Source organism: Nasonia vitripennis, assembly GCF_009193385.2.
Source record: "Nasonia vitripennis strain AsymCx chromosome 3 unlocalized genomic scaffold, Nvit_psr_1.1 chr3_random0009, whole genome shotgun sequence".
NCBI lineage: Eukaryota > Metazoa > Arthropoda > Insecta > Hymenoptera > Pteromalidae > Nasonia > Nasonia vitripennis.
Genome location: NW_022279629.1, coordinates 1504991 through 1532818, shown reverse-complemented (window position 1 = coordinate 1532818; position 27828 = coordinate 1504991). Strand labels below are relative to the sequence as shown.

The window sequence follows — 27828 nt, the reverse complement described above, 5'->3', positions numbered from 1 at the left end:
TTTATAATTTATCATGATTTTATATATAAAATAATATTATTGTAACTTATATTGTTGTAAAACGTTTGAACAAAAATGAGTTTGTCGGGTAGGAACATGGCATATCGTCTGTTTCTTGCATTTTTAATTCAGTGAGATTGCATCCACTAGATTGAAAATAAACTATTTGCTGCATCATTTACTATTGTGACAACGCTGTTTGTTCAATAATTAGTATATTCTGTTTTATTAGTTGTATTATCGAGATAGTGTTACGAGTGAAGAGTGCAACGAAAAAGTGACAGACCCCGGGCTTGAACCGAGATCCTCTGGCTTGCAACTCGTCTTCTACTCCTCTTCTTATAGTAATTAGAAACCTGTGACGTGTGTACACACGTGACAATAGTATATATGTCATATCAAAGTCATGTCTGGTTTCTAAATTGTAAAAGGTGTACTCTACGGGCTACGAGTTGTTATTAAAAAATATAAAAATACAAGAATAATATCTAAAACATGAATGCTCAAGAGTTTTCATCTTAAAGAATATTTATTACTGTATATGAAAACTCGAGGCGCTTGGGGTAGAAAGGTTAAGAATTTTTAGTTCTAGATACAACCATCGCTTCTGCTCGCAAATATTCTTATTGCTTCTTTCCTAAGGAAGCTTTGTGACAGTGATTTTCAGAGTTTGTCTAAAAACATATTGGAAGTGTGTTTTGAAGTATTTTAAGTCGAAAAATAGTGTTTTTGGAAAATGTCTGTATGGTTGTACGTGTTTTGACGAGCGCTGAGATTTTGAATCTCGCGCGCACGTATGTCGCGCGTCTAGGACGAGACGCTCTAGCAGACGACGTCAGTAGCTGGCGCTGACAAGGGATTTTTCCGCAAGAGGACGATCGCGCGGGCAGACTTGATTTTGCTTCGGCCGTGAATAGATCTACGCAACGAAAACCGTCAGAAATCCGTGAACCGCTTAACCGCACCCGGCGCACAAGAGTGTTTCATCGTGCTTCGAGTGACTGGAGGGACACCTCCAAAGCAAGAGCAGCCAACCTCTATTCCTGGGGAGCCGTAACCGGTTGCGAGGACGAGCAAACAAGCGTTTAACCAGCAAGTGAGTTAGTAGCAGGATTCTTTTGATACCCGGGAGGAAGGCGCCGAAGGCCGAGATTCGTCGCCACCGAATCTTCAGCCCAGCTACGCCTGTAAAACCGCGCGCGTTCCTCTCGCATTCGCGCGTGCAAGCGTCGCCCTCCTTAACCTGTAACTTTGTATTGAACTACTTTGACCTTGACAATATATTTTATTATTTTCATCTACACGTGCGTGTTCTTTCCTAGCCTCATTTCCGATTATCCTGATCTGCCGTTTACCAACGGATACGCGGAGGAAAGCGTGGTGCTCCGCGCGCGCCACGCATTTGTAGCGAGCATCGACGGGCCATAGCACTGGTGATAGTGCTGCACATAGCGGCTAACGTCTGCTCGCTATCACCCGGCCGTCATCGAGGGAAAGCCGAACGGGTAAAGAACCTTCTCGAGGTGATCATCCGCTGAACGCCCCGTTACAGTGTGTGTGTGTGTGTGTGTGTGCGCGCGCGCGCGTGGGTGAGGGTAAAAATTTTGTAAAAAAAAATATTTGAAAGGCAAAAATTACGAATTGAATTATAACGAAAGGTAAAATTTTAAGTCCCAGAATATTGGAAAGGTATAATTTTGAAAATTTCTAAAAATATCGCTTTTGCAATATTCTAACTAAAAATATCACCTTTCGCAATATTTCAATTCAACATTTTTGTTTTATAAATTTTTTCATTTCATAATCTCAGTTTATAAATTTTGAATTTCTAATCTTTACCCTTTCTAAATTTTATTTTTCAAAATGTTTACCCTTACCCCCCGCGCGCGTGTAGGTATACGCCAGTATCTAAGCTTCTGCAAAGTGGATTTTAAGCCACCAAGTCTAATTTTCCTTTTTTTACTGTAACATGGTGAAAAAAACCGCTGCCAATTCATTGGCACGTGGCTTCCTCCAACTAAATTTATAGGTTCAATATATAAAATATTCTTTTAATATACAGTATATCTGCCTGCTAATGTATGAGGCAGTTTTTGATACATAATTTAATATATAGGTTTTGGATGGTTCATTGTCCAAAAGTTTGCAGATCTCTTTGTTTTTTGATGAATGACTTTCGGTCATTAGCCGAGCATCTTGCCAACTTACCCATCGGTACTTTTTATGAGGTAAGAGTTGAATCATCCCTATAAGCCGTAACGGGAATTCCAGCGTCGATCACGAGCATGAAAGTAGAATGAAACTATGTGAAATATATTATTGAAAGCAAAGAATTACTTACAAGATCGCGCGCGCTTACACAAGAGGACGCGCGGTGGTCTTGCTTACTCGAGACGAAGCTGAGCCAGGTGCTTGGTGGCACTGGCTGTCGGCAGCTTCGGTCGCCAACGTCATCTGCTAGTCTAGTCGCGCGACATTCGAGCACGTGATATCTGAACGGTCTCGGCGCTCGTTACAACACTTATCTACTACATGTCAATTTTAAATGGTTTATTGGTAATTCTAATTATAGGCTTTTTTAAATGACTATTATATGTGAGAATGAAAAAATTTAAGTCAGTGGGATATTAACTAAGGATTTTTCAATCTTGAGCCTGTCACCTTAGCTACTTAACTATTGTAACCTTTATTTCAAGTGCGCCACTTACAACTTTTGTAGCCATTTTGTTTAGGTGGAGAATTTGTTTGCTTTGAATTCTTTTGCAAATATTCTTGCCATTTAGAGGAGGAGGATGACTAAGAATCCTTTTTTGTTTTATCGTCTTTTGGTAGCTGCACGTATCCGGAGCTGCTTTGTTTTGAACACATCTTGATTATATAACTTGAATGAGCAGTTTCACGGGTATTTATGCTACGTCAGATGAGATGTTATCCCACTCCATGAACACGTGATCCAAGTAATTCTGCCTCATGAGTCTGACGTTCTGTCATGCGCAGGTGGCTCTGTGTGCTTCATTATGATTCGTGCATATGGTGACTAATTTTGGATGATCAATAGATGGAAAGCCGCAATCAGTGATGTCGGTAGCTTTAACATTGAGACGTTCGAGCTTCTTCTAATTTGAATCACCAATTATAAAAATTTTGCTGGCGTCCTTAAGTACGTCTCAAATAGTATTTGCTATTTTAGTGTACTCGTGATCACCTGACTTTCAGCTCAATCCGTAATGATAAAGTTCAAGCCATAAGTTCTCACGCTTATACCTATGAGTAAACTTACACAGAGGAAATGGTTCTTGGAACAAGAGTACAATAGGCTCAGCGTTTTTCTCGAGAAATAGTATGGCCAGCTCCTCCAAAACCACGGTGTAAAATAAAGAGGTGGACCGACTTTCCTTTCCCCACCACCGAATTACTGTGATGCTTATAGAAGCCCTTTGCTTCAGCTCCTCGTGGTGGCGCCACAGAAACAGTGAACTAGATGATACACACCTACAGTCAGCGCTTAAACACGTGCGTTTGTGTAAGTATGCTACTCACCGACGCGGTCCGCCTTGCTTGTGTGTGTGTGTTAATACACAACAGTTTCTGTCGTGCCTGTTGGCGCGCGACAGAAATGCGTTCGAATTTTTCCTGTTTTTGTTTACATCTGCCTTTTTCCAACAATAAAAGATTTATATCATGTAATTTTATCTAATAAAATGTATATTTTATCCATATATCTAACACGAATTAGTTTATTGAAATGATGTTACAGAAAACGTGAATATCCAATGGGTTACTTGATGGATATCATATAGGTGCAAATTCCCTAGCGGAAATAATTGGGTGTGCCAAAGTGTGCCAAAGTATGCTAAAGTGTGTCAAAGTGTGCCAAAGTGTGCCAAAGTGTTCAAATTCGGAAATTCGCTGCACTTTGGCACACTTTGGCACACTTTGACACACATGGGTTTTTCGGAAACAAACATCTCTTTTTTGACAAAGTATGGCACAGTATAGCACAGTTTGGCACGGTATGGCACAGCATGGCACACTTTATTATACTTTGGCACACTATGGCACACTATGGCACACTTTGGCACACTTTGGCACACTTTGACAAACTTTGGCACACAATCCATTTCCACTAGGGTTATATTAATATTATAACAAAAGTTATTATTTGCAAGTACTGCATTATTTACTAACCCTAACTCATGAATTCCCTATGCCATGCTACATAGCGCAAACATTATCGACAATACATGTAATATTTGTACTAAACAAAACTCCCAAGCTCAGGCTTAAACTTTAGCTCGAAATTAAACCCAAGTACAATAAAAGCCCCCACAGGGGGGCGATGATCATATGCAACTTTCAACATCGTATTAATAACGATGTCGGTGGCTGTGGTGGCTAAGGCACCGCGCTAACGTTTCTTATGCTGGGATTCGAATCCAGCTTTCAGATTTTTTTTAATTTTCTTACTTAAACAAACACATTAAATCAACCAAATTTTTATTTTAATGAAACAGAAAACGGTTATCTTATAAGCTTAAACTTAAACTTGAACTCAAACTTAAACTCAATTAAAATAAAAGCCCCCGGGGGGGGGGGGCGATGATCATATGCAACTTTCAACATTATGTAAGAAACCATGTCAGTGGCTGTGGTGGCTAAGGCGCTGCGCGATCGTTCGTTATGCTCGAGTTCGAATCCAGCTCTCGAAATTTTTTTTTTGTACTTCAAGAAACGTATTTATTTAATCAAATTTTATTAATTTAAGATTATTATTGTAATGTATAATCAAGTTAAGGGCACAGCTTGCCAATTTATTGCATGTTTTAATTATCATGAAGAAATTCGTTGTCTCTTACTTTATTTAAAAACGAAAAACTGTTCGTTTACAAGGTTATCAGAAATCCTTTTTTTTTCTAAGTGAATAAAATTATGGTATCTAATACGAAGTTTCACATTTTTACGTAATTTTGAAATACGCGACATTTCTGTTTGAGACTGTGCTGAAATAAACACAGTTCTTGTAGTAAATCTAATTTGAAACGAAGAATTTTATTTTGCGGAGCACTTAAAATGATATGTAGAATATCTGCAAATTTTACATTTCATGCATAAATAATTAAGTGAGTACTATCATATTTCAAATTAACGTTAAGTTATTAAGACCCAGGCTGAAGCCAGGAGTATTACCGTGCGAACATGACAAATGTTTGGAGCCATCAAAAAAGTTGATTAAATCGTGCGAAGAGCCAGCATTCATGAAGCTGTAGATATTCATTGCGATTGTTGTATAACATTTTCAACTGTAAAATAATACATAATTGTATAAAGGAAGGCATATATGGTGGATTTTAATTTTTTAACAGTAATTATTTGTTATAAACGCAAATTTTTTCCCCTTTATTATAACACAAATTTTGAATTTTTAATTGACTTTATGACTTCCTTTAAATTAACACTAATTTTAATTATTAGTATGTATAGATGTATATGTACACATTAAATTAAATAATATTTTTTCTATGTTGCAGGATATGCCATCATAATCAAATTTAAACAGACATGAATCTGGTTTAAATGAGAATTTTGTTGAAGTAAGCAATGAAATATATATTGAATTTTTTGTAATTTGATAAGCAATGTGTATCATAGTTAAGCGATATTTGCAATGATGTGCGTACACACCGATACATACAGCTTCAAATATCCCACCCGTCGGCTATGACACTTCATATATAAGAAATACATGGGAAGTGTCATGGCCGACGGGCGGGATATTCAAAGTTACATCGAACGGTATGTGTGTGGCGGTTAGCGCTGGTCAGCATCGGCGCCGGCGCAAACAGACGCTCCAGCCCAGACCCGACTTCTCGTAACGAGTCTGGCCGTCATCGAGCCGAGAGCGCCACCAGGCCGACGCCACACCGTGGCGAGCAGGTAGCGCGCACCTGTTCGTCATTCTGGGCTCGGCCGCCGAACATTCTAGTCGCATTGTAATCTTAGGCCTAATTAGGCGCTGTAAATAAAGTTACTTTCTCGATTCGCAACATCCTCGGAGAAGTTATTTTAACCCGGCTCTACCTTCCTCTACGCGCATCCAAGACAAGTATAGGAACAACAATTTCCAAATGTGTAGGTACTTATGTGTACATTCATCAATTGGCGCAGTAGCGCCACGAAGGCGAGTTTGAGAAGCCTGTGGCGGCCGCGACACTATTTACTACTATATTGGGTTTTCAAATTTTCAATTCAATAACTACAAATATTTACATTATTGTATCTAAAGTTTTTGGCGTATAATTATATTTGTATGATTATGATTTCCAATTGAAATATTGACAAGAAAGCAGCTTTTTTACAATAAACAAGCATGTCTGAACAAAAATGCTAAAATCCGTTTGGGATTCTTCAGCCCAAATGTTCAGACCATGAAGTTTGCTACACACGGCAAGTGTTAAGACCGTGAATTTAGCCAATAAATACAAATATTTACATTATTGTATCTAAATTTTTTGGCGTATAATTATATTTGTATGACTATGATTTCCAATTGAAATATTGACAAGAAAGCAGCTTTTTTTACATTAAACAAACATGTCTGAACAAAAATGCTAAAATCCGTTTGGTATTCTTCAGCCCAAATGTTCAGACCATGAAGTTTGCTACACACGGCAAGTGTTAAGACCGTGAATTTAGCCACACATATTGCATTCCCACATACTTATACAGACCAATGGGATTACTGATGTGATCACACATATACCGACCAGCGGGACTACAAATATGATTTCATTTATTTTCTATTTAATATCAAGTGGCGCGGTAGCGGTAGCCAGGGTAGCCGGGATGACGACGTCTAGGTGTTGTGCACCGAGGTTTTCTTGTGTCTAGGTGTAAAAATCATTCGAGGGCGGTGTCTAGGTGTACAAGGTGGCCAATAACGAAGTCTGGGTGGTGTGCTTCGTAGTTTTTTGTGTCTTAGTGTAATAATAATATTCGTTGACAGCGAAAATTTACACCTATCTAAATTTTTTTAACATACATTATCAATCATAGCCACTATACCAATATTTTGCTACAAAACAATGTGTTTTCATGTTAATAAAGGTGCTAAAGATGCTTATATTTTATTTTTAGGACAAATATGAAATACGGAAAAAAATTACTTAAAAGGACTGAAATCTCTAAAAAAATTGACTTTTAAAAAACTAAAAGGTCAGGCGAGTTTGATATATTCCGCAACCAAATTACAAATAAAAAAGAACTGAAATCAATCAAACAAAGTCAAGTTAATTATATTTAATCATAATAAAGCCAAAAATTGTTCTGTTCAATTAAGGGCACTTAACTTACAAGGAAAGGTACCCAACCCGAACTCACCGATTTTGATGATTTTCATATATGTTGTAGAACATAAAAAAATAAGAGACACGTATTTTTTTTTATCGGCTAATTTTCACTTTTAAGGGGTAAAAACCTCCCCTAAAGTTAATCCCCAAAAAGCGTTTTTTTTAAATATCTCGGCTTAAAATTAATATTTTTCAATGAAACAAATTGGAGGTTATTTCTTACAAAAAGAGTAAGTATTTCATGGTGATTTGAAGAGTAAGAGTAGCATCCCCTATTTTTTAGGGGTTGAAAACATATATTTTTTGGCATAATTTTATAATAAAAATGTTTAAACCGACTAAAAAAAATTGGAAAAAATGTTTAAACATCCTTAATAACAAAATTTAGTTGACGTCTTTCGGTGTTTTCATAAATATTACCCCTAAGGAGGTAAACCACCCCTAACACAAAATAACTGTAAATATGTAATTCAATACATAATATTTCGTAGAAAGTTTGTATATAGTGGTTTTCGAGGTCGCTGATTACAAATATATCAGATTTTGAAAATTCAAAATGGCGGATCCAATATGGCGGACGGAAATATCGAAAAAAAATTTTATATAATAAAAAAGTTTTAAACGACTAAAAAATTTGGAAAAAATTTGTAAACATCTATAATAAACAAATTAAGTTTTTCGGTTTTTTCATAGATACTTCCCCTTAGGGGGGTAAACCACCCCTAACACAAAATAACTATAAGTATACTTCAATCCATAATATTTTGTAGAAGGTTTGTATATAGAGGTTTTCGAGGTCGCTGATTACAAAATCAGATTTTGAAAATTCAAAATGGCGGATCCAATATGGTGGACGGAAATATCGAAAAAAAATTTTAACTTTCAAAAAAACTTGTTTACAAATGTGTGATCTTTGTAGCCTGTACATGTGAACTAAAGAGCCTTAAACCCTGAACCCCTAAAGAACAAATAGGCTAAATGGTTGTGCATTTTAACCAAACGACTCCAAACCCCTAACCTCCAGACAAGCCGAAGGCCTATGCTTTACCGTAGACACGAGTATAGACATATTACCGATATTTTATTCTATCATTTTGTATGTAACAAATAACGTCTCGTTTTATGTTTCAATCAAAGATTATTTATTTTTCTGCTTTTATAAATTAGCATAATTTCAAAAGTAATTTCATAAATTATAAAGTATTTCATAAATTGCATAATTATATAATTTTATAAATTCAAAAAGTCCACACTTTTTTGCAAATGAAAAAACATAGGTTAATAAAATTAGTTTATCAAACTCTTTTGCGTTTTGTAATAAAATTTAATGTTGTCAAACTTGGGAGTTTTTCATTGTTACAATTATTTCGTAAGCCAAACGTTTTTTAGATGAATTCTCGAAGTAATGATTATTGTATCTATAGTAAAATATTTACAGTCTGGAATTCCATAATAATACTATTTGATACGATTTAATGAATTTATCAAAAAATCTAAATTTAATAATAAATATTATTCTAATTATTATTATTATTTTTCATTATCATTGCTATTATCAGTATTACTGTTATTATTGCTATTGCAATTATGCTTATTCTTCTTCTTATTATTATTATTATTATATTACTATGATAATTTTTGTTATTGGTAAAAATACATAAAAGAATATTAATACTCGAACTTCATTTGCAATTAAAGAACACGTTGTTATTGAAAGGGAATTTTACATGCATTCATTAGTTTAATGAATGTTATCGTACATTCAATGATAATTCCACAGATAAATGTCTTTCACTCATAAAAGTTGTTGACAATATGTGCGAATCAGTATGTTCTTTTTTTAGATTGTTTTCATCGAGTGTTTACCTCAGCTGCCTGTGTTATCTTTTAGGCAGTGAGTGAGTTTTGTGGGTATTCTAGTTCGATGCCGGAAAGTACGAATAGTACGTTTTTTTGTTTGTCAGTGGTATCATACAGTTGTAGAAAATTTTCTTTAGTGATTTTATATAGATTTACATTATTCAATTTCAAAGTGAATAAAAGTTGAATAAAACCAAAAATAGAGTTTTCCGAACATCACAAAGTGGAACGAGAATTCTTCTCCAATGCATAAATTAATGATTTGATTCAATTTACATTCACTCGTTTTATTCTAGTAGAAATGTAGCAGTCGTGCCTTACATGCAAAAACACAGCTTGTATAAATTTTACCGCTTGTTTTCATTTTAGATTGAAAAATGAAAATTAATCCGTTAAACGTTCTAAACTTATTATTAGCATACTTTCAAGCGTTAAACATACCAGATAGTGTCACGAATTATCACGAAACAGAGTTGGCCGAAAAAATAAAAGAAATTTTAATAGATGCAACACATGATTTCGACGATGTAGAAATGATTACTGATGACTCTTTGGATTTTCAAGAAGAGTATAAAGACCATAATGTGGAAATAATTGAAGATGAAGTGCAACATCATTTTCCTGATCCGGATATAGCACCAACAAATCAATGTACAGCAGATAATGAAGAACTAGATTTTGAATACAAAAAAAGAGCTGTCGAATTTTGGAGAAGTAGCAAAACGAAGCAAAATTTAAGTCTCAAAACAGTGCAAAACAGATTCAAAAAAGTATCATCTATTAGTCAGCTACGTCGTTGGGCTCATTCAATTAATAAAGGTGGCACGTATAGAGAAAAAGTAGCACAAATTTGTCAGTATACCCTGGATAATTTTCAAGCAGCTCTCGACAGTGGTTCAATTATCCATGATGAAGATATAATTCGATGGGCCTTACAAGCTAAAAAAGAAATTGGTTTTGATGATATTAGATTCAAAGCTTCTAAACATTGGTTACTCAAATTTAAGCAAGCACACCGAATAGTTTCTAGGAAAATAAAAAAGTTCATAACAAGAAAAACACTAGAAAGTAGTGCAGAACTTACGGCTAAAGCTGAAGCATTTATCGATGACGTTAAATCGTGTATACCAAGGATTGGACTCGAAAATTTGTATAATACAGATCAGAGCGGATTTCAGCTAGAAATGCATTCTGGAAGAACATTAGCAGTAGAAGGAGAAAAGCAAGTGCACTGTCTGGTACAGTCAATTTCAGCAACAACGCATAGTTATACTATACAGCCACTAATATCAGCTACTGGACAACTGTTGTCACCGCTATTTCTTGTTTTAAAGGAACCAAGTGGCAAGTTTGGCCCTATTGTAGAACAAAACATATTTAGACCAGAAAACGTGTACGTGGAAGCATCCAAATCTGGAAAATTAACAACAAGTAAGGGAACTAATAACAATTTTTACATTGTAATATCGTTAATCAGTTAATTAGTAAGTCGTTTAATTGCAGATCACTTCAAAATCTGGTTGGAAAAAATATTTTATCCCTATGTAGGCCATCACAAAATACTATTACTTGATTCTTGGAGTGGTCATTGTGACAAAGTTATAGAAGAAACAATGCCACAAAATAAAATTATTAACATAAAAAAATTCCAACTGGAACCACAGGAAAAATACAACCACTTGATGTCTATGGATTCCGTATTTGGAAAAACTTTGTCCGAACATTTTCTGATAATGTAATGTTAATGGATCATGATATGAATTTACATGTGAGAAATAATATAATTAAACTTCAATCATTGGTTCACAACCAACTGTCTTCACCGAGATATATAGATTTGTTTAAATATTCCTGGTATAAAAGCGGTTACGTCAATGAAAAACCAGATAAATTTGATAATCCTATAGATTTCAGTTTTGGAAAGTCTTGTGCAACACATTGTGAAATAGAAGGGTGCACAAACATTGCAATTGTACGATGTGGTTGGTGCAAAAAAGCATTGTGCTTTAAACACTTTTATGAGGACTACCATTATTGTAAAAACATCGTAAAATAATATATTTTATGCTCAATACAAAAAATGCACTATGGCAAAAGATAAAAGATTGTAGATTATTATTATACTCTAATATTATAAACAAAAATACATTATAAGTTGAATTTACAATAAAGGAATTTCAATAACATTCTGATAACAATTTCTACGGAAATTATAAAACTGCTTCACACACAGAATTTTCTTGTTTTAGGAATTTAGGAATTTGAGGTGGTTTGGTTAAAAAGCACAACCATTTAGCCTATTTGTTCTTTAGGGGTTTAGGGTTTAAGGCTCTTTAGTTCACATGTACAGGCTACAAAGATAACACATTTATAACAAGTTTTTATGAAAGTTAAATTTTTTTTTCGACATTTTCGTCCACCACATTGGTTCCGCCATTTTGAATTTTCAAAATCTGATATCAGATTTGCAAAGAGCGATCTCGAAAACCCTTATATACAAACCTTCTACAAAATATTATGGATTGAAGTATACTTATAGTTATTTTGTGTTAGGGGTGGTTTACCCCCTAAAGGGTAGTATCTATGAAAAAATCGAAAAACTTAATTTGTTTATTATAGATGTTTACAAATTTTTTTAGTCGTTTAAAACTTTTTTATTATATAAAATTTTTTTTCGATATTTCCGTCCTATTGGTTCCGCCATTTTGAATTTTCAAAATCTGATAACAGATTTGTAATCAGCGACCTCGAAAACCTCTATATACAAACTTTCTACGAAATATTATGTATTGAATTACATATTTACAGTTATTTTGTGTTAGGGGTGGTTTACCCCCTTAGGGGTAATATTTATGAAAACACCGAAAGACGTCAACTAAATTTTGTTATTAAGGATGTTTAAACATTTTTTCCAATTTTTTTTAGTCGGTTTAAACATTTTTATTATAAAATTATGCCAAAAAATACATGTTTTCAACCCCTAAAAAATAGGGGATGCTACTCTTACTCTTCAAATCACCATGAAATACTTGCTCTTTTTGTAAGAAATAACCTCCAATTTGTTTCATTGAAAAATATTAATTTTAAGCCGAGATATTTAAAAAAAACGCTTTTTGGGGGTTAACTTTAGGGGAGGTTTTTACCCCTTAAAAGTGAAAATTAGCCGATAAAAAAAATACGTGTCTCTTATTTTTTTATGTTCTACAACATATATGAAAATCATCAAAATCGGTGAGTTCGGGTTGGGTACCTTTCCTTGTAAGTTAAGTGCCCTTAATTGAACAGAATCATTTTTGGCTTTATTATGATTAAATATAATTAACTTGACTTTGTTTGATTGATTTCAATTATTTTTGAAGTGAATACTTCTATAGGCTCGCTAGGTACACAATTTTACCGGGGAGTGAATCGAGAAAAAACCGACCGTCACGAAGTTACCGAACGGCAGGAGGGGAAGCAGGGGCAACTCTCTCTCTCTCACTCTCCCCTCCACCGCGCAAGGTATATGCACTGCGCGCATCTCTCCCTTCACCACGCTCTCCTTCTCTCTATCTCTCTCCCCTCCACCGCGCTCTCCTTACCGCATCTTTCTGTTGGCTTTCAGCGCTCTCGGCGTTCTCTACACACTATACTTCTCTACTACACGCTATACTCTGGACAATGCTATCCCGCGTCCCCACGCGCTCGGCTTTCTCTACCTAGCATAAACTGAAATAATGCTATCCCGCGTCTAAGCGTCAGTTATACGTAAACAGAAATAGCTGAAATATGTTCTGCTCACTGCGTTTTAGAAGACGGTCAAATATGTATCATGGCTGCGATTTACATTTCACCCAATCAAAGCATTACAGACATAATTCAATTTATCCATAGATCACTACTTGTATACACTCAAGTAGGATCACGGGAGCTTGGTGCAAATGATCATGAAATGCCACTGATATTAGCAGGAGATTTTAATGTTAACTTTGCTGACGAAAGTGCAAAACCATTAATTACATTCCTCAAAGATAAATTTCAATTAGACATGAATAATGATGCGCAACAATCAACTACTAAGTATAGCACAACATTAGATGCAGTATTTCCAAGATTTTTATATAAAATCGATTCTAAAACATTTATATCATACTTTAGTTACCACAAACCAATTGTTTCTTTTATTGAATTAAAAAATGAAGATACCTGTCATTCTACCATAGATAAATAAAGTTTGTAAGAAATAAAATAATGTATGAATAACGATAAACATATTTTTATTATTTCACCTATATAAAAAAAAGGAAGTCTACAACACACCTAATTCAGTATTCACTTCTATCAGCTGTCCCCGAGACAGCTACATTTTTTTTATTTGTAATTTGGTTGCGGAATATATCAAACTCGCCTGACCTTTTACTTTTTTAAAAGTCAATTTTTTTATATAATAAACTTGACTTTGGTTGATTGATCTTATTTCTTTTTATCAGTAATTTCGTTGCGGAATATATTAAACTCGCCTAACCTTTTACTTTTTTGAAAGTTAATTTTTTTTAAATGTTTATATACACATAAAATTCAAGGACATCAACACTAAATGATCTGTAGTATCGTTTACTTTGTAGGATGCACCATCAGCAAATGTAAATACATCTAATGAAGAAGTGCATGAAGCAACAGAAGGATTGTATTTTTTGCTTGTACAAGAAAAAGACAGCATTCAATATCCAAATTTTCAATGGGCGTCAAGTCACTCTATTAAAAAGAAAATAATAATATATTTGATGATCGATACAATACCCAGCCCATCTGAAAGTGGCAATGTTATCCCTATTTTTAAAAAGCAGGTAAATGCCAAATGATACAGAACAAATTCGGTTATCTTTTCTATTAATTTTTTCACTTACACTACAATACTCACAAATTCAGACATTCTACTTTTATTTCTTTTTAATTGTAGGTTATTGTTTAAGCGATTCCAGACTCCAGATAAGAATTTATAAAAAAAAATATCGATACAAATTTCTTTGAAAGGAAACCTGAAACTATTCAGGATTTCCAAAATTTTTTTGAACGAGATCGATACTTTAAATTCTTGTCAAGGAGGACCATCAATAAATTACTTCAAAAATGTTAATGTTGGAACTGCATATAAAGATGATGAAAGAGGAAGCATAATAAATGCCCAATACTTCTGAGTACTGGAACTGTCTGCTCATATTGCACGACATTATATAAACTTTTATCGCAGAATCAGCATCGACAAAAAATTAAAAAACTGCGCACAAATAGATATGCTACTAAAACTGTAAAAAATACTTTTAAAAAATGTGCAATAATAAACGTGTAATTAAACAGCGTCTTACACAAAAAGAGCGTAAACTGCGTGACCTCACAAAAGAATTGAATAAGGTACATGCACGAATTCAGAATGTCCAGCAAATAAATTTTATTGAGAAGTTGAAGACGCTGTCGCCTAATCTAACAGAAAATCAGGTATAGACATAATTTTTATATATTATACTGAACATATAGTATTTTCATTAATTTTCTTTATTGAACGTAATGCAACTGCTAACTGTAATTTTTTAATTATTTATGTATGTCTTATTACAGGTAACCTTAATTAACGAATGTTTAGTTGCTGGTAAAGTTTCCAATGCAAAAAGTCGTCGGTACACGCATGAATGCATTTTACTGTGTATGCTACTGTACATTAGAAGTTCTGCAGCGTATAATATGCTAAAGGATAATGGCATTTTACCTTTGCCAGCAAAATCTACAATTAAAAAATATTTGCGCTTCTCGAATACAGGTCGCGGATTCGATGCTAAATTTTTAAAAAGAAGATGCAAAATTTGCCTGAAATTGCAAGAAATAGAATGTTGTCCTTTGACGAAGTTTCAGTCCGATCTAGCATCGAAGTTAACGCCAACACGTTAACATTTGATGGATTAGTAAACCATGGAAATAATGAAATTGGAGAATAAAGTATAAGTGAACAAGCAGACCATGCTTTAGGTAATGTAACATTCTGTTAATATAGATCACGTTAAAGTTTCACTGAAGGGGTTGCAAAAGTCAATTAAAAATTCCAATTTCATGGCACAAAATAGCAGCCGAAAAAATAGTTCATTTATTTATAACAAATGATAATAATCAAATAACAAAAAAAAAACACAATATAATTACCCTCATTTCTGTGATTATCTATCATGTAACGAAATTTATATTTAATGCAACAATATTTCGTAGAGAAATCTTTGAATAATAATTGTCATATGATCGTGTGCATTTAAAACTTACTGAAATGTTGATTATTACATAACTGAGGGCAACTATCTCGTGGTTTGCTTTTATTGAATGTTTATTATTTGTTATAAACGAATTAACATTTTAACGTCTGCCATATAGTGGTACAAAATTCGAATTTTCGATTGACTTTTAGACTCATTCAAAGTTCTGTAGTAAGTATTTTTAAGGTTAAATAAATCGTTCTCTATAAATTTGTAACTTTTCTAATTTCAGTGTTTATGTTTTCATCGTTATATTTGACTTTTCGAAACCAGTTGGTATGTTTGGATCTAAGGGGATTACAAAAACAATTTTTTTTTATCTGCTCTAGTTATACAAGCTATAATAGAAATAGAAAAAGCTGGAGGTAAAGTGCACTGTATTGTGTGCGACGGTGCTACTACAAATAGAAGTATGTGGAGAAGCTTTGGAATATCTGGGAATATTGATGATGTCAAAAATTTTTCCGAAATACATTTGACGATAAAAGAAAAGTTTTTGCTTTCTCCGATGCTCCTCATCTTATAAAATGTATAAGAAACAGATTAAAGCAAAAAAAAGTTTGAAGGTAAACGCTTTTCAAAATTTTAACAATTTTATGTTAGGTGATTTCTTTCATTACAGCTGCATTAATTATTTTCATTTAAAATACTTGTACAACTTAGGTCAATGGTGATTCTGTGAAGTGGGCTTTTTATGAAGCTCTGTATTATCATGATATTCAAAGTAATCTTAGAGTATGTCCAAAATTAACAGAGAATCACATCAAACTTGTACATGCAATAAAAATGAGAGTTATTCTGGCAACTTAAGTAATATTTTATATTATTTTGGTCTGTCTTCTGCTATATTTTATTTATAAATGCAATAGTATTATTTTAAACTATAGGAATAGATCTCTACGAGTTCGTAGAGATTATTGTATTCCTATAGTGTGACGGCAGGCCCAGCCCAGGGATAAGAGAACAGCAACAGATAACTTGCCTGGCGTAGGCAAGTTACCGACCGAGTGGCGCTAGGAGCCAAATGTAAATAGTCTACCTATGCGCGGGTAGATGGCGTACGCGCATGTAACACAGGGGAGAGGGAGAAACTCGGGTATATAAGGAGCCCCGGAGCCAGCAGCAGAGCATATTAATGATCTGGCTCTCAACTGAGTAACGTGCGAATGGTAGTACTCACTGCTTGCTCCGGTCTCCACCATACCTAGTAGTCCATGAGCCCCAGGCTGTCGAAGAGTATGTGTGCAGTCCACTCCATCTCCTGTAGGCTGAGATCCAGCATCGCTTACAAATATTTATTAAAAGAATAAATGAATAACTCTTTACATAATATAAATAATATTGACCCTTTATTAGAACATCCTCTCCCTTGATTATTCAACGGATAACTTAACATTCAAATTGATGTGTGGTTATTATTGCGAGTTTAGGAAAAGCTTATAATGCAATGGCCGACTTGACTGGCATTCTTAGTTTGCTGTTTCTAACGATTGGCTTGAAATCATCCGATTACGAAGCATGGTTTATCTAATTAGTTGGATGTCTTTACAGTCCACACATTTTTGTCGAGATCGGAAGAATCGTGTACTCGTAAGTCGAATTTCATCCGTATTGGATGCTACGACACAAAACATGAGCATTTAATTTCTGTCAAATCTAATTTATAGACTTTAAAAGTAGCGACAACCTCCGCAAGAGTAAACGTCTGAATAATAATAACAAACCCGAATATCATACTCAGTGGTATGTTGACGTCAAAATAGCCGGAGGCATTGGTTAGCGATTAACTTTCTTTAATATCCAACCAGCCTTCATTTTCGATTATTAATCTTTGCTGGAGATTCTATGAAATTCGGACATTAATGACTGTAGTCAAACTAATATTTTTACACTTATAGATTTTTACAGCATTAACTTCATATCTGATCCTTTCGAACAGGTGACAGATAGCGTTGTTTACAAACTTAGTATATGCTAAAGCAATGCCATCTAGTTTTGCTAATTTACCATAAATGTGTAGCAAACTACGTGATGGTAAGAGACTCAAATCTTAATATTGAATGGCGATACGAATCTCGTCACTGTTGTTGTGAGATGAAACCGTATAGGGCTGATGGCTCATGAGAGCTTACTGGTGACTGCATGTTTAAAATCTCGTCTATTATTGTTAAACAGCAGAATAGTATGCAATTCATTTTTCACCAGGAGCGATGACTCGCAAATTCAGGCTTGTTAGGAAGTGAATGTTTTGCCGTGTTAGTGCTTTGGCGTTTTGCCGATGACTGATAACCGAGCGACATGTTGCTTTGCTTATAAAGTTTTTACCAACTTTGCTATTATGAATTATTTCCATTACGTTGGCTTTAGATGCAGTATCGTAATAGTTTCGTCTCGAAAATCTACAATATATCCGTCTTGATCGACTATGCGAATTCATAAATGATCTATGCTCTTGACGGTAGTAGTATACCCCTCGCTATGGGCCAGACAAACAATACACCTGCTCAGAGGTAATAGTAGGATAGATGTCTGGCGCCACAGCGAGGAGTGACATCATGCTGTGGTAGGGGAACCCGCTCTCTCTCTCTCTCTCTCTCTCTCTCTCTCTCTCTCTCTCTCTCTCTCTCTCTCTCTCTCTCTCTCTCTCTCTCTCTCTAATTCGGCGGTGTCTAGATGTAGAGTGTGACCGATGACGAGATCTAGGTGGTACGCTCCGTGGTATTTGGTGTCTAGGTAAATGAATCATACGGGAACGACGTCTAGGTGTACAGGGTGGCCAATGACGAGGTATAGGTAGTTCGCACTTGGTTTTGGTGTTTAGATGGTCAGAAGGTGCTAAAGATGCTTATATTTTATTTTTAGGAGAAATATGAAATACCAAAAAAAAATTTACTAAAAAGGACTAAAATCTCAAAAAATTAACTTTTAAAAATGTAAAAGGCGACGAAACCGCGGCAATTTTGAAATTTATATGAGCGCGAAATGAATCATATATTGTAAGTTTGATATATTTCCGTGATAGAAAGCAAATATTAAAAATATTAATCAAGCATTTATATTTCATTTAATAAATCAATGAATTAATAGTCTACTATAGTGCGCGTAGCGCACTGCGCCAAGTCTAGTATTCTATAATTTTAAAGCCGGTCCTGTATACTAGCTATAACTACTTTTATAGAATGTTTTGCTGTATTGAATATATTTATTTATACTCGACGGTAATTAATTCTTATGAAACGTTTCCGAAGTCGTGCTTTTGATTGGTTAGAATTTATCAATCTGGCAATCTTATTGGAGCATTCCAAAAACGTTCAACAAGAATTAACTACCATCGAGTGTACAACTAATATTAAACAGTATATTTAATAATGACACGTCAAATAATTAAGGGGATGTAAGCGCAAAAGCTTCGCAAATCCACCACGGAGTATTTTGTATTTTCAAACTTCTAGAAAAACAGACAGTCCGATTGAATTTTTATTTCGGTAGAACGATTCGTTAAACTTAACACTACGGCGCTACAGACTCGGTTTTTCATTAGCAAACTTTATTCAAAAAGTTTTATGTAATAGAAAAACAGTGTTTTTTGGGACGACATCCCCTTACATATCATCACAATTAATTTGTTAATTGCGAGCAAAGCGAGCGTTTTTTGCTAGTGAAGATATTAACAAACTAAATAAAAGAATATTAAAAAAAAATCAATAATGAAAAAAATATATTTTATTGTATCGATTACGCTAGACATAAAGGTGTAGATGAAACTCACATCATCACACACTCACTCACATGCGTAAATCATCATCCAGTGATAGTATAGTCGATATATTCTCTAAAGGCGTCCCATCATCACACGATCTCGGCGATATTTATCACGCAGAACGTCTTCCATCAGGGTAAAGAACAACGCGACATATCTCTGAACGCTCAATACATTGTGATTTTTAGGAATTTGCGTGACAGATCTCAGATACATTTATCGCGTCAGCTGTGTCCGGAGGATCCAAGATTCTGGCAAGAAGCCTACTGGGACGCCACCTTGAGACCCTACGGTTATCTTGTGCTGGATTTGAAGCAGAATACACGGGACAACTGAAGATTTTGAAGAAGGGTGATGATACATTGAACCTTGTACCAATCGCCTTCATGTGATGGGTTTGCCTAGAAAGCGACATCCCTTTACTCGCAAGGACGCTGTAATTCTAAAGGCGCTTTTTCATTTAAATAATAATCATCGAAAGGCTCTCTTGCAGACGGCTGATTCAAAACTGGTGCGTCATATGTGTGAGTGCGCCCTGAATGTTCTAATCGGTAACGTTCGACTGGAGAAGTCTCAGAAGTCACGTTTACGCAGGCATGCAAAAATTTTGCGAAAATTAGCTTAACCTCGCGCGAGTGTGTCGAAAAAGAAGAAAATTATTGTACAGCGTGGTGGTTTTCTTGCCTGCACTATTAGCACCGATCTTCGGCACGCTGTTGGCTAGTATCTACATAATATTAATTGGCTTAAATTTCTATCCAAAACATCATTTCCAGTTCAATTTATTCAAATTCCCCCAATTTTAATTGAAATTTGTTTAACTGTCACATGAATCCTAACGTCCAAAAATATTCCTACCGTTTTATTTTTTTTTCTTGAGTGCATCAATATTGCAATATTATAATGTAAAGATAAAATATCGAACTTTCCGGATTTTTCAGGAAATTTTTCAGGACTTCTCGGAATGTCTTTCTGGAATTTTAACGCTGATAATATACTTGATTATAAACGAGCTTTCTTGGTTGTTAAACTTGGTGTAATTTTAAAGGTAGCACCATATATAATTTACCATAACTATATTGGGTTAACCTCAGGAACATCCTGACACCTGGACACCCTCTGCAGAAAGTGAAAATTTTTTTTCAGTACATTTGTTGTGTTTTCAGTACTTCGTGCGTTGTACTATAGACTATGTCTCGCCATTCGGGAGGTGATTTTGACACCTGGACATCGTCTACAAAAAGTAAATATTATGTTTAGTATATTTGTTGTATGATTGGTGAATCATTTATAAAGTTCTTTTTTGTCTCGATACAATGCATTGTGATAAGCTCCCATTTCCATTGTAGTATCTTATTATAATCTATTTCTAAAACATCCTCACTAATTCTGACTGTTTTTTAATTGTCCTGATATCTAGGAGACATGGATTGCAAAGGCTCAAAATGATTGCTGACTGAATTCGCAGCTAGTGTAGAAGTATTATTTTGATTAGGTATTGAAGTATCAACTACTGATTTAGTATCTTTAATTGTTCCAGTAAATATAGTATTTGATACTGATTTGAAATCTAAACTTTCTTCAAGAACACTTGTAACAAGGGATCCTTTTCTGATTGGCTTAGCTGGAATAAGTACTGGAAGAAGGGGCTACATGCAAAATAAAGACTCTCGATCGATACTTTTCAAGTCTTTCGGGCTGACTTTGCCCGTTGTGACATTTATTTAGCGAATTCAATAATAGAAGATTCTATCGGCCTCCGCTCAGTCCGGGTCGCGTATATTCGTGTATATGTTGTAAATACGAGACGCTCACTGAGGTTATTCGCTGCCGGTGGTGCTAATGCCAAACGTGACTCTAAACTAACCTGGCTACAGTGCCTGAGCGCACTATCTGCGCTATGCGCTCTTCGCGCGCGCGCGCGCGCGAGAGAGAGAGAGAGAGTGAGTGACAGGCGCGCTGCGCGCCGACACTTACAATATTCGGTACGCTGTCGTTGAACCCTGCTGCGTCGCTCGGTGTCGGCCCGCCGCTGCTCCGACAGACAAGACATTGTCGAGCTGGTTGGGCCATGTTTCTCCTCGCCCTCGCGCCGCCCTGGAGTCTCTAGCCACGGCTGCACCTTCTCTGTAGATCCGACTAATTGTCGCCCTAATAGAGCAGAATGGCTCCGAGAATGCCGTATGGTCGTACCACTCCGTCCGCTGCTAGCCTCGTCGGCAGCGCCGGGCACTTTTGCTCGCTCTCGAGGATAGTTCGCAAAAGAGCCTCGACTAGGCTACCTTGCGTCTCAGCTCCCCTCTCCTGGTCCTTCGGGATGTGTCGTCTGCTCCCATCGGGTCTGTCCTTCTCGCTCTCATTCGGCGTCTTGGCGTCGTCTTGGGTATAGTGCTGGCTCTCGTGACGCGCTATACTTTCTCTCTATCTCTCTCTCTCTCTCGCTTACCTGTCCCTATACTATACTTTGCGCGTGACTCCTGTCGCCTCGGCATGCGCCTCGTAGAGCGCATGATATATATAGGTGGTTCTCTGTGAAATCGAAAATGAAAATTTCAATTTTTGTCCATACTGTATACATATGTTCTACATGTTGTACTTGACTCTCAAAAAAAATTTCAGAGCGATTATATATAGCTGGTCAAAGTTTGGGTTTTTAAATTTTTTGCTTTTTTGCCTATTTTCAATGATTTGTAGCTCATAAGAAATGTATTTTTAACTAAGACTGCCCAGATATATTTTTGTTAAATGTTTTGAATTTTTTCCTATATATATATATATATATATATATATATATATATATATATATATATATATATATATATATATATATATATATATATATATATATATATATGTTAAGGTTACCTTATTTGCATTTTAAACCTTAAAATATGAAAATCTAAATGTTTGATCTGAACTCTGACAACCTCAATACAGTAAAAAGATACCTTTGTTTAGTAAAAAAGTAGCTGTAAGGTTTCAGAATGGGTCTGACCTTCTACTAGAAGTTATGTAGAAAACAAACATGATATAATGGCTAATATGTAGTTGTATATGCAAATTTGGCACTCATAACCTTGTAGATTTCATGTCTATCGATACCAACATGTGACCACATTGTTTTAAAGATATAAGAAATCAAATTTTTCAAAATTAAAAATTATCGCGTCACTTAAGAAAACGACTCATGGTATACCGGGTGAGAAAACAAAATTTGAGAGCTTAATATCTTTGAAACTAATTGGTTTCATAAGCAGCCAAAAAAAGTGATTAAGGTGCTATAGAATGCTAACTAAATCCAAAATTTGAACTTGATTATTGCCTTTTTACTCCAGTTATCGCGTCATGTAGAAAAACCACTTTTTTCAGTTTTTGATGTTTTTCTGCGGATTTGCCCCATGAAATGACTTAAAATTAAAGTCGAGTATAGTCCTAATAACTTTTGATAATCATGTTTTTATTTAGAAAAATTCAGCATTTAGTTTTCGAGTTAAAACAATTTCAAAAAATTGCGGTTTATGGTGTATTGTAACGAGTTGAGCACCGCGGCTAACTCGTAGTGGTATGAGTACCGCTGCGCCGCGACGAAACAGGGTAGACTCGCGCGCGCAAAGAAAGGCACGTGCGAATTCGAGAATAAGAGCGAGAGAGATAGACAGAGCGAGCGCGCGGGCTAATCCTTTAGGTACGCGCTCAGATAGCTCTAGGCCTTCGGAAAGTAAATAAGCAACTTCGCTCGTGATCTCGTGTGCTGTGCTGTGTCCAGTGGATCATATGATATCTTGTCTGTGAGTGCGACGCGGAGTCCGGGTATCCCGATCTCCCTGTTTAGTGGTCCAGCAACGTCTAGTCCTGCAGTCTCTCGGGGACCAGGTGCGTCGGCGACGAGATCGAGAAGGTTTGCGTGACGCGCAGTGACTGTGATTGTGTGCATGAGAGTGTATATCACCCGGCGCGCGCGACCTTCACGGTGATATACGCGTGCGAGAGCGATTATTCCAGCGTCTCGACGAGTCGTAAAATTGTTGGCGACTCGCGTATTATTATTATTTTTTTATATTTGTAAGCTCACGGTTTTGACGCGCTAGTGAAATAAATTAGTCTTATTATTTTATGTGCTTTTTAGTCATTTCTAAACCTCGATCGCTCGTTTACTTCCGATTCCTGTTCCTTCCTGCGAATACCGCCGCCTCCGAGGGTGTTATTTATTAGTATCTAACGCAGTTGAGCAGCCGAGCACGCGCCAAGCGGTGCGTAGACCCAGCAAAACAAAAGCAGCTGAGACAGCTGCATGCAACGGAGGTGTTTCGCGGGCGTAGAGGAGTCCAAATTCTTGCAAAAATTCGCGACCGTCGTTGAACCGCTCCATCGCCTGACGAAGAAAGGCAGAAAATACGAGTATGAGACAGAACAGCAAGACGCTTTCCAACAAGTTAAAGCGCTGATAGCGTCTGCACCGATTCTCCATCGCCCAGATTTCGAATTACAGTTCGTGTTGCAGACGGATGCCAGTGACACGGTCTCGGCGCGGTACTTTTCCAAGTAATCAATGGAGAAGAGCGGGTTTTGGAATTTGCTAGCTGCACAATGTCGAAAGCCGAAAGAAACTACAGTGTCACAGAGAGAGAATGTCTCACTGTCATCTGGGCTATATAGAAGTTCAGACCTTATATTGAGGGATATCAATTTAAGGTCGTCACGGACCACAGTAGTTTGCGGTGGCTATGCAACTTGCATAATCCCACCAGACTCCTAGCAAGATGGGCGCTAGAAATGCAGGACCACGTATACACTGTGGAGCATAGAAAAGGCCTGCTAAATGCCGTACCAGTTGAGGCAGTCGGATGGGCAAGCGAAACCCAGGACGAATGATACTGCGAAAAGGTCCATGAGATACAGCTGCATCCAAACAAAGATCCGCTGTATAAAATGTACGGCGGGCGGCTGTACTACTTCTGCCCAGATGAGAAATTGCCAGCGTCTATAAATGACGATACGGCATGGAAAATCGTCGTGCTAAAAGAAAAGCGAGCATCTTGCGAGAGTGTCACGACGAGCCATCAGCCGGTCACCAGGGGCGTGAGAAAACTTGTGCGCGCGTCGCAATGTACTATTACTGGCCCGGTATGTACACCGACGTCACTGAGTATGTTCGACGATGCTTCGTTTGTCAGCAATGCAAAGTCGAACAGCGTTCGCCAAGCGACCTGATGAAAAAACGAGTGATTACTCGGCCATGGCAGATCATAGCAGGAGATGTCATGGAGCCGAAACCAAAGACCGCTCGAGAAAATGAATACATTCTCATATTCGGAGACTTGTTCACCCGCTGGATAGAGTGCATTCCGATTAAGCGGGCGAACGCGAAGACAATCCTACAGCATCTCAGAGAGCGGGTCTTCTTGCGGTATGGTGCGCCAGAAGTATTCCTGTCGGACAATGGCACAGAGGTTAAAAATAAGGCCATTGATCAATACCTTAGTGAACAAAGCGTGAGACACGAGTTGACGCCACCTTATCACCCCAAGGCGAACCTAGTAGAGAGGGTAAACCGCACCATTAATAACATAGTGCGCGCGCTGATCGAGGTGAACCATAATACATGGGACGAGCGATTGAGCGACATCGCATTCGGGTATAATACCGTACCTCATTCCTCGACGGGCGTGGGTCCAGCCATATTGATGTATGTGACTCAGCCGAGGAAACCTCCTGCAGCAAGGCGCGAGCAGGACGCCGCCGCAGAAGAAGAGTTGCAGCAACGTACAATCGATGCATGGCATGATCACAGGGATTTATCCCAGCTGCGCGAGCAAGCGTCGCAGAGAACGCAGGACGCACAAGATCGCTAGAAGCGCTTCTATGACGCCAAGCGTAAACCGGCCTCATACAAAGTCGGAGACTTGCAACGGAGGTGTTTCGCGGGCGTAGAGGCGTCCTCCGCCGCATCGAGGGAACGTGATCCAGTCGTTTAGCGCGTTATTCGTCGATCGAATTTACACCCCGTTACAGTATAATAAAATAACGAGAACGATAATATCAATTTTCCGCAGTAAAAAGATAGATAATTTTGTTCTCTTTCAGGTACATATTAAGCAATTTACTTTTATCGACTTTTCCAATAACTTTATTTAAAAAAAAATGAAATATCAAAACTAAAAACTCGCGATAAAAAAAAACGCGTCCACAAAATGTAAAAACGGACTTTTTTCCCTACTATGTACTAGTAAAAATAGAGAAAATAATACTTGGGTTAAAATCCACTGAGTAGAAGCGGAGATACAGGCGTATACGAACGAACACACACACATACATCCGTACGGGCGTTTTCCAAAATAATTAAGCCACACACCAGAAGCCAACAAATCACCTAAATACTTACCCCTAACCCCTAGAAACCACCCCTACCAAACCACAAGTAGGCTAACTAACCTAACCTTAGGAACAGCGAGTTAAATCGGTTTATTTTTTCTAAAAATAATAAAAACCCACTCAACAGGCCAGACAAGAAACACGCAGAATCGTATAACCACGTAAGTCAAAACATTATTACAAATAAATTAGTCACATTATTTGTTAGCTGTAATTGTTGAATGAACTTCTATTAGTCATCTGCGTTGAAACAGATTTAAGTCCCTTTACCACGTCAAGGTTGCCATTTAGCCTTCGAAAAATCGTATGATCAATATTTGTATGTATTATACTATAATCTAATAAATTCAAAAATAAACATTTAACCATCAAACACTCGTATGATCAATAGATTTAATTATATTAAATTATACTATAATATAATAAATTCGAGAAATCTTCAAAAAATTCTGATAGAACGTATTTTTTTATTTAATCTAAGAACTTTTTCTTCAGTAAATTTTTTTCTAAAGTCTATCATTCTCAAGTAAAAAATTCTGGAAATTTTTTCCTTTTTATTCAAAATTTAAACTGTGACACTGAAGTTTAAGTCTCGAGGACACAATTTCTTCGCTCTAAACATTAAATCTTAAATGATTTCAATGTGAAAAATCGATATGAATAAAGATTTTTTTTTAAACCATATTTTATTGCTTATGGTTTGGTAGGGGTGGTTTCTAGGGATTAAGCAGGTTAGGGGTAGTTATTTAGGTGATTAGCTGGCTTCTGGTGTGTGGCTTAATTATTTTGAGAAAAAATAAAGCGATTTAACTCGCTGTTCCCTGGGATAGATGAGTTAGACTCCTTGTGGTTTGGTAGGGGTGGTTTCTAGGGGTCGCATGGGTTTAGGGGAAGGTGATACAATCATTTCCGCACCTGTAGCTTAAACTTGATGCTTTTTTAAAGAGTTTAAAAGAAAAATTATGGCTCTACGATTAAAAATGACGCGTGGCTCGAATTTTGTCCATTTTCTCCCACTGTGCGTCGCGTCAAGGTTTTTTTAATTCTTAAATTCTTTCAGACATATGCATAAAATGTTTCAAAATATAAAAATAGTATATAAATTACAGAAACTTAAATGTCCCATAAATATAATTAAAATGTTTTATGAAACCTCGCGAAAATAAAAGTCGCGTACATTTTTTAAATCATTTCTGTACAAATTTTTAAAATATTTTATATCAACATTTTGAAATATTTCAAGGAATACTTTTAAATACTTCCAAAATATTTGAAAAATATTTAATTGTCGTTACTTAAGGTAGTAAAAACAATTTTAGGATATTTAAGGAATATTTCAAAATATTTAAATAGATAGGAAGGACCATAAGGATAATAACACCATTTATTGCCACATCAAATATTTATATTTATATTTAATATATTTTAAATAGTCAGTCCCAAATCAGTACATATTTTTAATACGTATTACCAGGCAAATTACATGTTTTTAGTACGTACTAAAGATACATACAAAAAATATCTATTTATTTTTAACAGGGCAGAAACAACTCGGATGTTGGAAGTTGAAAATTTCAAATTGAGGGCACACCTACCAGACCAACTTTTTTTCCATTCTTTGGGCCATCTGGAATGAAAAAATGCGCGCGTGCATGGCCGATCGCTTGCCAAACTTTTCTGCGGGCAGTTAACATGGAGAAAATTTAAGAAAATGACCCATGGTTCCAATTCATCTACTCAATATCTAAAGGTGTATTGCTAGGATCGAAGTATCAGAAAAGAGCTTAAATTTGAGGGCTGGTGGGTTAAAAATGGTTGCCTACGTTAAAAGTTGTCCAGGCTTAAAAATAACAAAAAATTAAAAATACTTAAATTTTTTTCAAAAAACGTCGATGATATCAATTATGGCCGTTTTTGGCTATTTTTATTGTCATATATAGCTGATCGTAAAATAATAATGTTAATCTAACTTTTCAAAACGAAAAAAGAAAATGGTAAAAATAACTTATTAAATCCGATTCGAAAGATAATAGGGTTTAATTGGATTTCTTAATCGGAAATTACCGAATTAAAACCTATTTAATCGATTAAAATCTATTTAATCTGATTATAAGTTTTAGTCGGTCTTAATCGGATTTAAACAGTTGTGTTTTTAAATAAAATGTTATAATTGTTGAAAAATACAACTGATTGAATCCGACTAAAAGTTATAATC

General features: G+C 36.0%; 1 protein-coding gene and 1 long non-coding RNA gene across 8 annotated transcripts in view; one reads left to right on the top strand and one right to left on the bottom strand.

Moving 5' to 3' along the window:
• The window catches only part of LOC107981437 (protein unc-13 homolog A), an 893220-nt gene that overhangs the window by 860632 nt on the left and 4760 nt on the right, over positions 1-27828 (bottom strand). The gene's annotated exons all lie outside the window — the stretch shown is intronic.
• Positions 13804-16755, top strand: LOC107982129. The gene is made up of 4 exons (XR_001729702.3): positions 13804-14032; positions 14146-14681; positions 14802-15206; positions 15714-16755. It is a non-coding gene; the product is annotated as an uncharacterized LOC107982129 (long non-coding RNA).